Source organism: Heloderma suspectum, chromosome 12 (assembly GCF_057233095.1).
Source record: "Heloderma suspectum isolate Gila_16-S chromosome 12, 16-S_ref, whole genome shotgun sequence".
Classification (NCBI taxonomy): Eukaryota; Metazoa; Chordata; class Lepidosauria; order Squamata; family Helodermatidae; genus Heloderma; species Heloderma suspectum.
In genome coordinates this window covers 5,509,535-5,519,663 of record NC_139469.1, presented here as the reverse complement: position 1 = coordinate 5,519,663, position 10,129 = coordinate 5,509,535, and positions in this window count along the sequence as shown.

The following is a 10,129-nucleotide window of genomic DNA, read 5'->3' as shown; positions in this document are numbered from 1 at the left end:
GCAACATGTACTATCATCTGCCTGCTGTTTGTGCTGCTACTGTCCCACCTTCCCTGCCGCCAGCCACCTGTCCGGAAACGGAGAATGAGAGCTGGCCAGGTGGTGGCACCATTTGCAGGTCTGCCTCAGGCAGCAAAATTTCTTGGGTCAGTTTTCTGATGTGATCTGCTTGAAGAGACATAATATTTCTAAAACACTGAGGTTGGTTTGGAAGCACCCTTGCCACATTCAGTACAAATGTTCCTTTTCTTCTTAAGGATCCAACTCTGGGAGCCGGGGGGGGGGGGGAGCTGTTTTGCATGTTTGCAGCTGAAGCTGTCAGTGGGCAAGGCTGATTGGCTAGTGCATGTAACATCACTTCTCAGCCTGGTCTCCCATGCAGTTTGGCAACTCCTTTTAAAACGTTTCTTGCTTAAAAGATTGAGGAGAGAGATGAACATGAATGTGCATGTGGCACTTAAACTGAACATGTAAAAGGCAGGCAGGAAGCTCGTCTCAAGAAATGGGAGCAAGGGAAGGCAATACTGATGGTCGAGCTAGGCTTTGACTCTATAGGATGCGCATCTGTCATGTAAGAGCTGAGAGGATGCTGGGCTCACACTGTGAGTAAAATTTAACTTGTCCTTACAAATGACACCAGTCCTCACCCTATAACAGCATCCAGTTACCTGTTTGGGAAAGGGGGAGGGCCCGTGATTGACACCAGCATCAGATCTAGTTTGAGGAACAGGAGAGGTGGTACACGGGCCATAAGAGACAGGCCATAGCTCAGTGGCAGAGCCCCTGCTTTGCATGCCGAAGGTCCCCAATCCCCGGGATCTCCAGGTAGGGCTGGGAAAGAATCCTGCCTGAAACCCTGGAGAGCCTTTGCTGCCAGCCAGTGTCAACAGTACTGGGCTATATGGACCAGGGGTCTGATGCAGTATAGGGCAGCTTCCTATGTTCCTATGAAGGCCTCTCTGCTTTCTGCTTTCCAAATCGATCTTCTGCATGTCCCCTCCCGTTTCCTGTGACACCAAACAGCAGCAATGAGAGGTGCAGATAAGCTGTTCACGTTTGACTAAGTCAGGTGGGAGCTGCTACACATTCCGCGATAACGTTGTGAGTTGGGGAAATGGCCGCAGCAAAATCCTTTGCAGCTACAGGCCTCAAATGCATGTTCCAAAGAGCAGCAGGTTAATAACAATCCACCTTTAGAGCCACAAATAAGAATGTTGGTTTTAACAGATCTAGATAGTCCATTTACTGCCCACACTACCATGTAACTATGATTTTTCTGAGCTTTGAATGAGTAGCATCTCCCTTGCAGACAAAAGAGGGCTATTTATTCATGTATTTATTTATTGCATTTTTATCCCACCCTTCTGCCCTTCTAAGACTCTTAGAGCACTTTCAAAGATATGAAATAAGACACCCCCTGCCCTCAGGCTTACAACCTAAAAAGGCATGACACAAAAGGAAAGGAGGTTGGGAGGGAGTTGGGAAAAAACAGATTCAGGCACTAGATTCAGCTAAGCTCAGCAGGTCATGGAGCTGGACCTAAACATAGCAAAGGGATTGCTGCTTCCTCTCCCTCAGAAGCAATGGTGGTTAGTTGGAAGGAGGGGGGATTTCAGCTGGAGCTGTATCCAGGTGCGATGGAAGGTGACTGACCGCTGCTTCCTCTCCCTCTGTGTGTGTCTGTCCTTTCTCAACCAGGCACTGCTTTAAAGAGGCAGACATTAACGGCTGCTCAAGAAATGTCACGCTCTGTGCTGAACGGATGAAAGGGCGGAGAGAAGAGCCAAGCGACAACGCCACACATGAGATCCGGGGTTGTTTATTTATTCCAGTGGTGTATTAGTTGCCTTTCAGGGCCAAGCCCCGCCAAGCAGTGGACACAACATGAAAGAAAGAACAGAACGTTGGGCGAAAGGGTTAGACGTCCCAAGGCCTTTAAAAAGGAAAAAGAAAAGGAAATTCAGCATGGGAGCGGGGGCAGGGAGGGGCTTCCAAACTGGCCCTACTTTCAGTATTTGTGGGGATGAGGGATTCTTGCAAGGAAACAGCAGCTTGAGGTGGGGTGGGAGGAATTTGATGGGGAAAGAGTTAAATGCCCACCTCCCTCAAGTTGGCAGCCCTCTGTGGCTGGAGTTCGTTGAGAGAGAACACCTCATGACATCCAGTCATGCATCTCCCTCCTAATGTGTCGTTCAGCCCTAAGACATTCTTCCAAACCACAGCTCGATGCCAGACCAACCAGCGTTGCATGCAGAAAGCCCCTGGTTCAATCCCTGCCATACAGACCTAGAAGGATCCCACAGCGAGGGGTGGGGAGAGTGTGGAATCCCTTGCCGCCTGAGAACCAAATTCAGTTTGGGGAAAGCCCTCGGGGGCCGTGTTGCACTGGTGGGCAGCACTGAAGATGAAAAGGGGTGAGGCCAAAATACCAAAAAAAACCCAACCCTGAATGTTTTAGCGTAAAGCTCTTCCTGGCAGTCACTAAGCCTTAGGAGAGGCAATTCATCCATTAAAACGGGGAAGAAATCATGCAAATGCTAGGTGGTCAGGGTGGGGGAAGCAAGAACTACCTGGTGATGTGAGGAAGGAGGCATGCATGGCCCTCTGGGGAACCTCAGAAGGCTGGACTGGGACCTGAGGCAGGCCAGATTTGGCAACAGTGCTAATAGGGACCAGAAAGAACAGCTGTAAGGCTGGAAACCAAAGTCAGGAAAGAAACAGCTGCACCAATTAAATTCCCAACATGTTTCGGCTTGGTCTTTATCAAGGGAAAAAAGCTTGGAGATCCTTTTGGAGGATTCCCTCTCCCTTGCTTCTTCCCAGATCTGGCCCCTGGGCCTAAGGTTCAAAACCCCTGCTGGAGCAAGGAATGGGGAAAACTGTTCTGTGCCTCAGACGCTGGAGAGAGGCTGCCATTGAGGACGATGCTAGGCCAAATGGAGAAATAATGTGACCTGGTATAAGGCAGCTTCCTATGTTCCTAGCCATGCTTCAGACTGGGCTTGTTCACATGTAGAATTGGCCCTGGTTCACTGCATAGCCAGCAGCAGTGGAGGATGGTGGCGCCGATGTCAGTGGGCCAGTGAATCCGTTCGGAAGCTCCGTTAGAGTTCTGACTGGTTCCGACTGAAACCCCGAGCGGATTCACCGGCCCACTGACATCACAGCCACCTTGGATAGCTCCTTTAGAGCTCTGACCGGTTCCGACTGAAACCCTGAGTGGATTCACCGGCCCACTGACATCACAGCCACCTTGGATAGCTCCTTTAGAGCTCTGACCGGTTCCGACTGAAACCCCGAGCGGATTCACCGGCCCACTGACATCACAGCCACCTTGGATAGCTCCTTTAGAGCTCTGACCGGTTCCGACTGAAACCCCGAGTGGATTCACCGGCTCACTGACATCACAGCCACCTTGGATAGCTCCTTTAGAGCTCTGACCGGTTTCGACTGAAACCCCGAGTGGATTCACCGGCCCACTGACATCACAGCCACCTTGGATAGCTCCTTTAGAGCTCTGACCGGTTCCGACTGAAACCCCGAGCGGATTCACCGGCCCACTGACATCACAGCCACCTTGGATAGCTCCTTTAGAGCTCTGACCGGTTCCGACTGAAACCCCGAGCGGATTCACCGGCCCACTGACATCACAGCCACCTTGGATAGCTCCTTTAGAGCTCTGACCGGTTCCGACTGAAACCCCGAGCGGATTCACCGGCCCACTGACATCACAGCCACCTTGGATAGCTCCTTTAGAGCTCTGACCGGTTCCGACTGAAACCCCGAGCGGATTCACCGGCCCACTGACATCACAGCCACCTTGGATAGCTCCTTTAGAGCTCTGACCGGTTCCGACTGAAACCCCGAGCGGATTCACTGCCCCACTGACATCGGAACCACCAGCCTCCACCGGCCAGGAGATCCCTAGCACATTTTAATCAAGTTATCGTAAAAACAACAACAACAACAACAACAAGCTGCAATTCCGCTTGTAAGGAAAAGGAAAACGTTTTCAAGTTGCAAGAAACAGGGATGTTCTACCCTTTCAAGGCCACGTCTCTCTTTGGGGGTTTGCACATCATGCTGTGCGAAGGAGCACATGCTCCATCATTGCGAGCCCTCCCCACTAGATGGCGCCAGCTTGTCCGCTCAGAAGCGGCAGCCTCAGTTTGCGTGGGCAAAACGGACCTCTCTGGCCTGTTCCTGCTGTCCTCAATCTGGTGCCCTCCAGATGTGCTGGGCTACAACTCCCATCGTTGCGCAGGGATGATAGGGAATGCATGTCACAACCGGAGGGCATCAGATTGGAGAAGGCTGCCCTAAATCATAGTCTAGGACGGAAAAGACCACAGCCCTCAAGCATCAGAAGCCAGCCATCTCTGCTATGGACTGGAGGCAGATTATTAGGGGTGGGGGAGAGAGAGAGAGAGAGAGAGAGAGTGTAGAGAGCGTGAAGAAGGTAGTTGAAGAGTGTGATCAACCCCATGCTGCTAATCCCCATCACCTCTGATTAACGAGTCCTGCAGGGTTTTGTAGCATTTCCAAAACCTGTTTCAGCAGAGAGGATGATGGGACAAATTCACTTTTATTTGTTATTATTACATTTAGATCCTGCCTTTTTTCCTCCTGCAAGGAACCCCAAATGGCTTGCATGGCCCTCCTCCTCTCATTTTCTAGCCTCACAACAACCTGTGAGAGTCAGTGACTGGCCCAAAATAACCCAGTGAGCTTCGTGGCTGGCCGAGTCCAACACCCCTGCCATGGTGCCACCATGTCACAGGCAGTGCATCCACTAGTGTGCCACTTTCACCTCTCTTATGAAGAAGCCTCTCGCTTCCAGCCATAGAGAATTTAAGCCCCAGAGTTTGCGTTAACCGTGTGGGGTGGGTTAGGGCTGAACACTAACTGAAGTGTCAGTGTTGAACACTGACTAAGTGGAGCCTAGAGCTGCACGGAAGCACTTGTAAGACGTCTCCATGCACCCTCCCACCTCTTATCAGTGGCACAGCTCGTGCAGCCAGGTAATTTCAGAGCCTGGATTAATGGTTTTATGGAGGGTGTGAATGTGGGTGGGTGTTGAGATAGCCATGTGTATTACGTCAGTTGTGAAGCAGACAATTAACATTTTTTTTATTTAGGGCGCAATCCTATGCATGTTCTGATAGAGAAAAGGCCTACAACTCCCAGCATGCCCCCAGCCAGCATGGCTGGTTGGGCCATACTGGGAGTTGTAGGCCATTTATTTATTTATTTATTTATTTATTTATTTATTTATTTATTTTATTCATATCCTGCCTTTTTTCTCTCGCAAGGAACCCAAGGCAACTTACATTAGCCTCCTCCTCTCCATTTTAGCCTCACAGCAACAACCCTGTGAGGTGGGTTGGGCTGAGAGTCTGTGACTGGCCCAAAGTCACCCAGTGAGCTTCCATGGCTGAGTGGGGACCAGAACCCAGATCTCCCGGCTCCCGGTCCAACACTCTCACCACTACGCCACACTGGCTTTTCTCTGTCTGAACATGCATAGGATTGCGCCCTTAATTCATTTATTGTTTTGGTGACATTTCTATACTGCCCAGTAGCTGAAGCTCCATCCATGCCGTTCCATGTTTTACATTTGTTTCTGCACTCCCAGTATGTTAGAGCAAACAAACAAAAAACTGTTTGCCAGCACTGTGAAAAAGAAGACGAAGGAAATGTTCTGAGCCTGTGCAGTTTCACCTTTTAAACTCATTTAAATCACAGCACCGTTATGGTGTTTGCTTCTGCTGCCCTGATGCTAAACACACTGACATTTGTTGGTAGAAAAGGATGTCATGTTGAAGAAGCAGCAGCAGCAGCATCAGCAGAAGACGACGATCTGTAACAATGCACATGCTTGCCGACTGTCCCCTGACTATAAAGTGTTTGGTTGTTGTTGTTTTAATAGGAAGAAAGGAAGGAAGCTGCGCTGAGCAGTTTCAAGTTCAGTAGTCCCCAACGTGCCCATACCTGCCCAGATGATGCAGCTGGGCCTGTTTGCCGCTGCCCCTTGCCGCTCTCTGGGGGTCATTGGGGGGCACCCTGGGATGCAGGACCCCGGATTTCATCCCCAAGATACAGCCCTAACTGTACCACTTGGGAGGTAATCAGTGACCTTTTATAAGTGGGGAAACGGAAGCTTGTGGAAACAAGCCCCGAGCATGACTGCACCAGGAGAGAATAAAATGCAAATCAGCAGGAGAGAGAAGAAATAGAAAGGGCTGAAAACCGACCTGCCTCCCACCCCGAGCCGATGTGGAATTAATCAGTTGCGGGCTTGCGCGGCTACACATTAACAGCCACTGCTTGTACGGTGTAGCAAAGTGGCAAAGGCTGCAACCAGAGCGGGCTCCAGGTTCTGGAGGGCCCTTGGGCGGGACACCCTCCATGGGCGCCTCCCTGAAGGGGTCAGGCTCACCGCATGGTCACCAGCTCGGATCTCGCTCCTCCTCCTCCTCACTGCGCCCACCTGCTGGCTTGGCAGGCAGAGCGCCGGGGAGCAAGGAGGCCGCGGCATCTGCCACTCCTCCTTCCCACCACCTCCGTTGTCTGGGCCAGGGCGAGAGGCAGGGGAACAAGCAAGTTGCAATAATGAAGAGGAGGGGCAAGTCCAGGGGGTTCTTGTCAGTGGGCCCCTGCTGGGGCGTGAGCCTTTGCAGGTGCCCCACCATGCCTACCCTTGACACTGGCCCTGGCTGCAATCCTAAACACGCTTGCCCGGGAGGAAGCCATGCTGGACACTTGTATTGCAGCTGACTTCCAAGTAACCACAAACAAGATTGTGCTGTAAGAGACGGAGCTACGAATCAGGAAGCCCTGGGTTCGAATCCCATGTCTTCCCTGAACTTAGGCAAGCCACTCACTCTCAACCTCAGATGTTTGTTCCGCATTTGCAATAGGAGTGGCAGGGGATGATCTAATAATATTGACCCTCCCAGATGACAGCAAGGCAGTGCATCTGAACTTCTTGAAAGCATACTTTGAAATGCTTCAAACTTGGCTCTCCCACTCCCAGCCGTTTGCTATTTGGGGATGATGGGTGTGAGGTCACCGGGTTGGGGAAGGCTGCTTTAAACACTCAAAAGCAGGGGTGGGCAGAAAGTAGATCTCCAGACATTTTGGACTTCAACTCTCAGCATTCCTGTCCATTGGCCATGGTGGCAGACACTTCTGGGAGCTGAAGTCCAAAATATCTGGAAATCTACATTCTGCCCACCCTGGTTTAAATGATAGCAGCTTTCCCCAACCTGGCACCTTCCAGATGTGATTGACTACAACTCCCATAATTCCCAGTGACTGTGCTGGCTGGGAATGATGGGAGTTGCAGTCCAAAATGTCTGGAGAAAGCCATGTTGGGGAAGGCTGGCATTGTGTTTTTGCCTGTCCATCAAATGCCTTGCAGGCCTCCTTATGTGGCTGGTTTTTAGTTTGGTGCAGCTGTGAATTGTTTAATTGCATCCTGTGCAAGTAGATCGCCAGACATTTTGGACTTCAACTCCCAGCATTCCTGACTGTTAGCCATGCTGGCAGGGGCTTCTGGGAGTTGAAGTCCCAAACTTCTGGGGATCTAGGTTCTTCCCACCCCTGCTGCAAAGGGCTACACCAATGCTCAATAGAATGATTAGTAATAAGTATGCACAGAAGCAGAAACAAAAAAAGACCAGGGGGGAGGGGAGGGATAGGAAATGCTCTCCCTGTGACTTATGGCATCCCAGATGGGCTTCTAAACATGCAGCTTCCATTTGCTTCCTGGATGCGACTAATTTGGATGAGTCACCCGCTTGGAAGCAGCCTGTGGTGGCTGTGACTCAGCTGAACCGAGCTAAGCCAGGGTGGGTGATTGCGCCCTACTGATCACTAGATGGTTTGCAGTAAATGGGCCCAGATTTCTGACTTCCAGTTGTTGAACAATAGCAGTGACAGAAGGGCTGCCCTCACCCTCCTTCTAAACAAGCTTGTTAAAATACTTTTTCCATGGTAACTGATCCATTGATGTAGATCAGATGTAGATTTGCATTGTACATGCCAGTAATCCCAGTGCGTGACTCATGGGGCACAATAGTAGGGAAATGGCTTTGCACCAGCCACCGTTCTTCATCTGTCTCTGCCCTCTCCCAGAAGACACTATTTTGTACCTGGTTCCAGTGGGATTGTAATAAGTAGGGCCTGTAAGGCCTCACCCATAAAGGTTCCTCCTCCCTCAACTGTCACCACCTGCAGCCATTCCAGCAGGCTATAGAGGAGGAAACAGGACCATTCCACCAGCCCTGCTGAATGGCTGCTTAATTTTTTCCTCTTCCCTCCCCATCCCTTTTTCCTTTTGTGTCATGTATTTTTAGATTATAAACCTGTGGGAACGGACTGTCTTGTATTACCAACTGGATGTAAGGTCCAGGAACCTTTTTGGCTGAGGAGCGGGATACAAATTCTTTAAGTAAAGAAATTCAGAAAAAAAGTAAGTCTGAAGTCTGCCTGCCCTTTGTTGGCTTGGCTGATAAAGGCATCTGCAGAACTGGCACAGTCTGGACAAGTACCACAGTGTAAGCCGTGGGATCTCCATCCTACCTCTACCACTTCCTGTTTGGGCATTTGATAATTGCCCAAGTGTGATCCAGAAGAATGATGGCAGAGTATCTAGCTCTTGCATATACTTAAGTGTGTGTGCATCTGTATATTATTACATATATATCCTGCTTTTTTTCCTCTTGCAAGGAAGCCAAAGCAACTTACGTGGTCCTCCTCTCCTCCATTTTATGTTCACAACAACCCTGCAAGGTAGGTTAGGCTGAGAGTCAGAGACTGGCCCAGAGTCACCCAGTGAGCTTCATGGCCGAGTGGGGACTAGAACCCGAATCTCCCAAGTCCCAGTCTAGCACTCTAGCCACTATCATCCCCCAAACTGAAAGACCTGCACTGGTTGCCAGTTGTTTTCTGGGCTCAATTCAAGGTGTGGATTTTAACCTTTAATGCTCTAAACAGCTTGGGGCCTGGCTATGAGGGACTGCCTTTCTCCATATGAACCTGCTCAGCTATTAAGTTCAGCAGGAGAGGCCTTTTGACTTCACCCTTGCTTGCAGAGGCATGCAGGAAAGGGCTTCCTCCTGGGTTGCTTCCACACTCCGAAAGTTGGAGTTGCAACTCCATACCTGTAGTTGTGGGTCAGGATACATCTTTTTCACTTGCCTTTTTGAATTGTTGTAATTTTTAAGGTTGTTTTTAATGTTTTTATTTGATTGTGGTTTTTATTTTCTGAACTTTTTGCAAACCGCCTTGGTTAGCTTCCGAAAGGCAGTGTTGAAATACAATAAAAAAGAATTATAAAACGAATAAAGATCCACTTTCAAGTTAGAATTGATACCATATACAACAAGACATTTCAGCTTGACTGTTTTATCTTCTTTCTAGCATGCTATTCTCTCCTGTTTTGTTTGTAGGATGGTCTTCAAAGCGTTAGGTACATAGAATGGCTAAGGGCACAATTCTATGCATGTTTAGACAGAAAAAAGCCCTACACCTCCCAGCATTCCCCAGCCAGCCATGCTGGCTGGGGAATGCTGGGAGGTGCAGGGCTTTTTTTTTTCTTAGCATGCATAGGGTTGCAGTCTAAAAGTTTGTTTCTAGTTATCTAGGAGTTTAACCATTGCCGGTGATACTTTATCATGCTCAAATACATAAAAAAGAATTCAACCCCTCCCCTGCTTTCAGTAAAACTTTGGCTCCAGACTCGGGGAACTGGGAGAAGGAGGAATCTTGCCTTTTTATTTGTCTTCCAGTGCAGGTGATTACATGTCGCATCTCCCAGCCGGGTGCGTGCAGCGAAGGCCGTGTGGAAGTGATCAAAGCCACCTTTGATGCAAGGGAGCTGTAAACAAACCGCAATTCTATTGGTATTTATTTATCAACGTTATGACAATACCGGCCGGGTGGCTGGCCAGCCGGAGCAGATCTGGGCCCTGCATCAAACGAGGCGGGCAGCGCGGCTTTCATGTGATGCATCTGCGAGATACAGAGCCACCATCTTCTGCCAGGATGGAGCCAGGAGGCATTGGGTGAAACCCAGACCCCGGAGGCTGTGGTGATCCCACTGCCTGGCTCAGCCCTCCTTTGA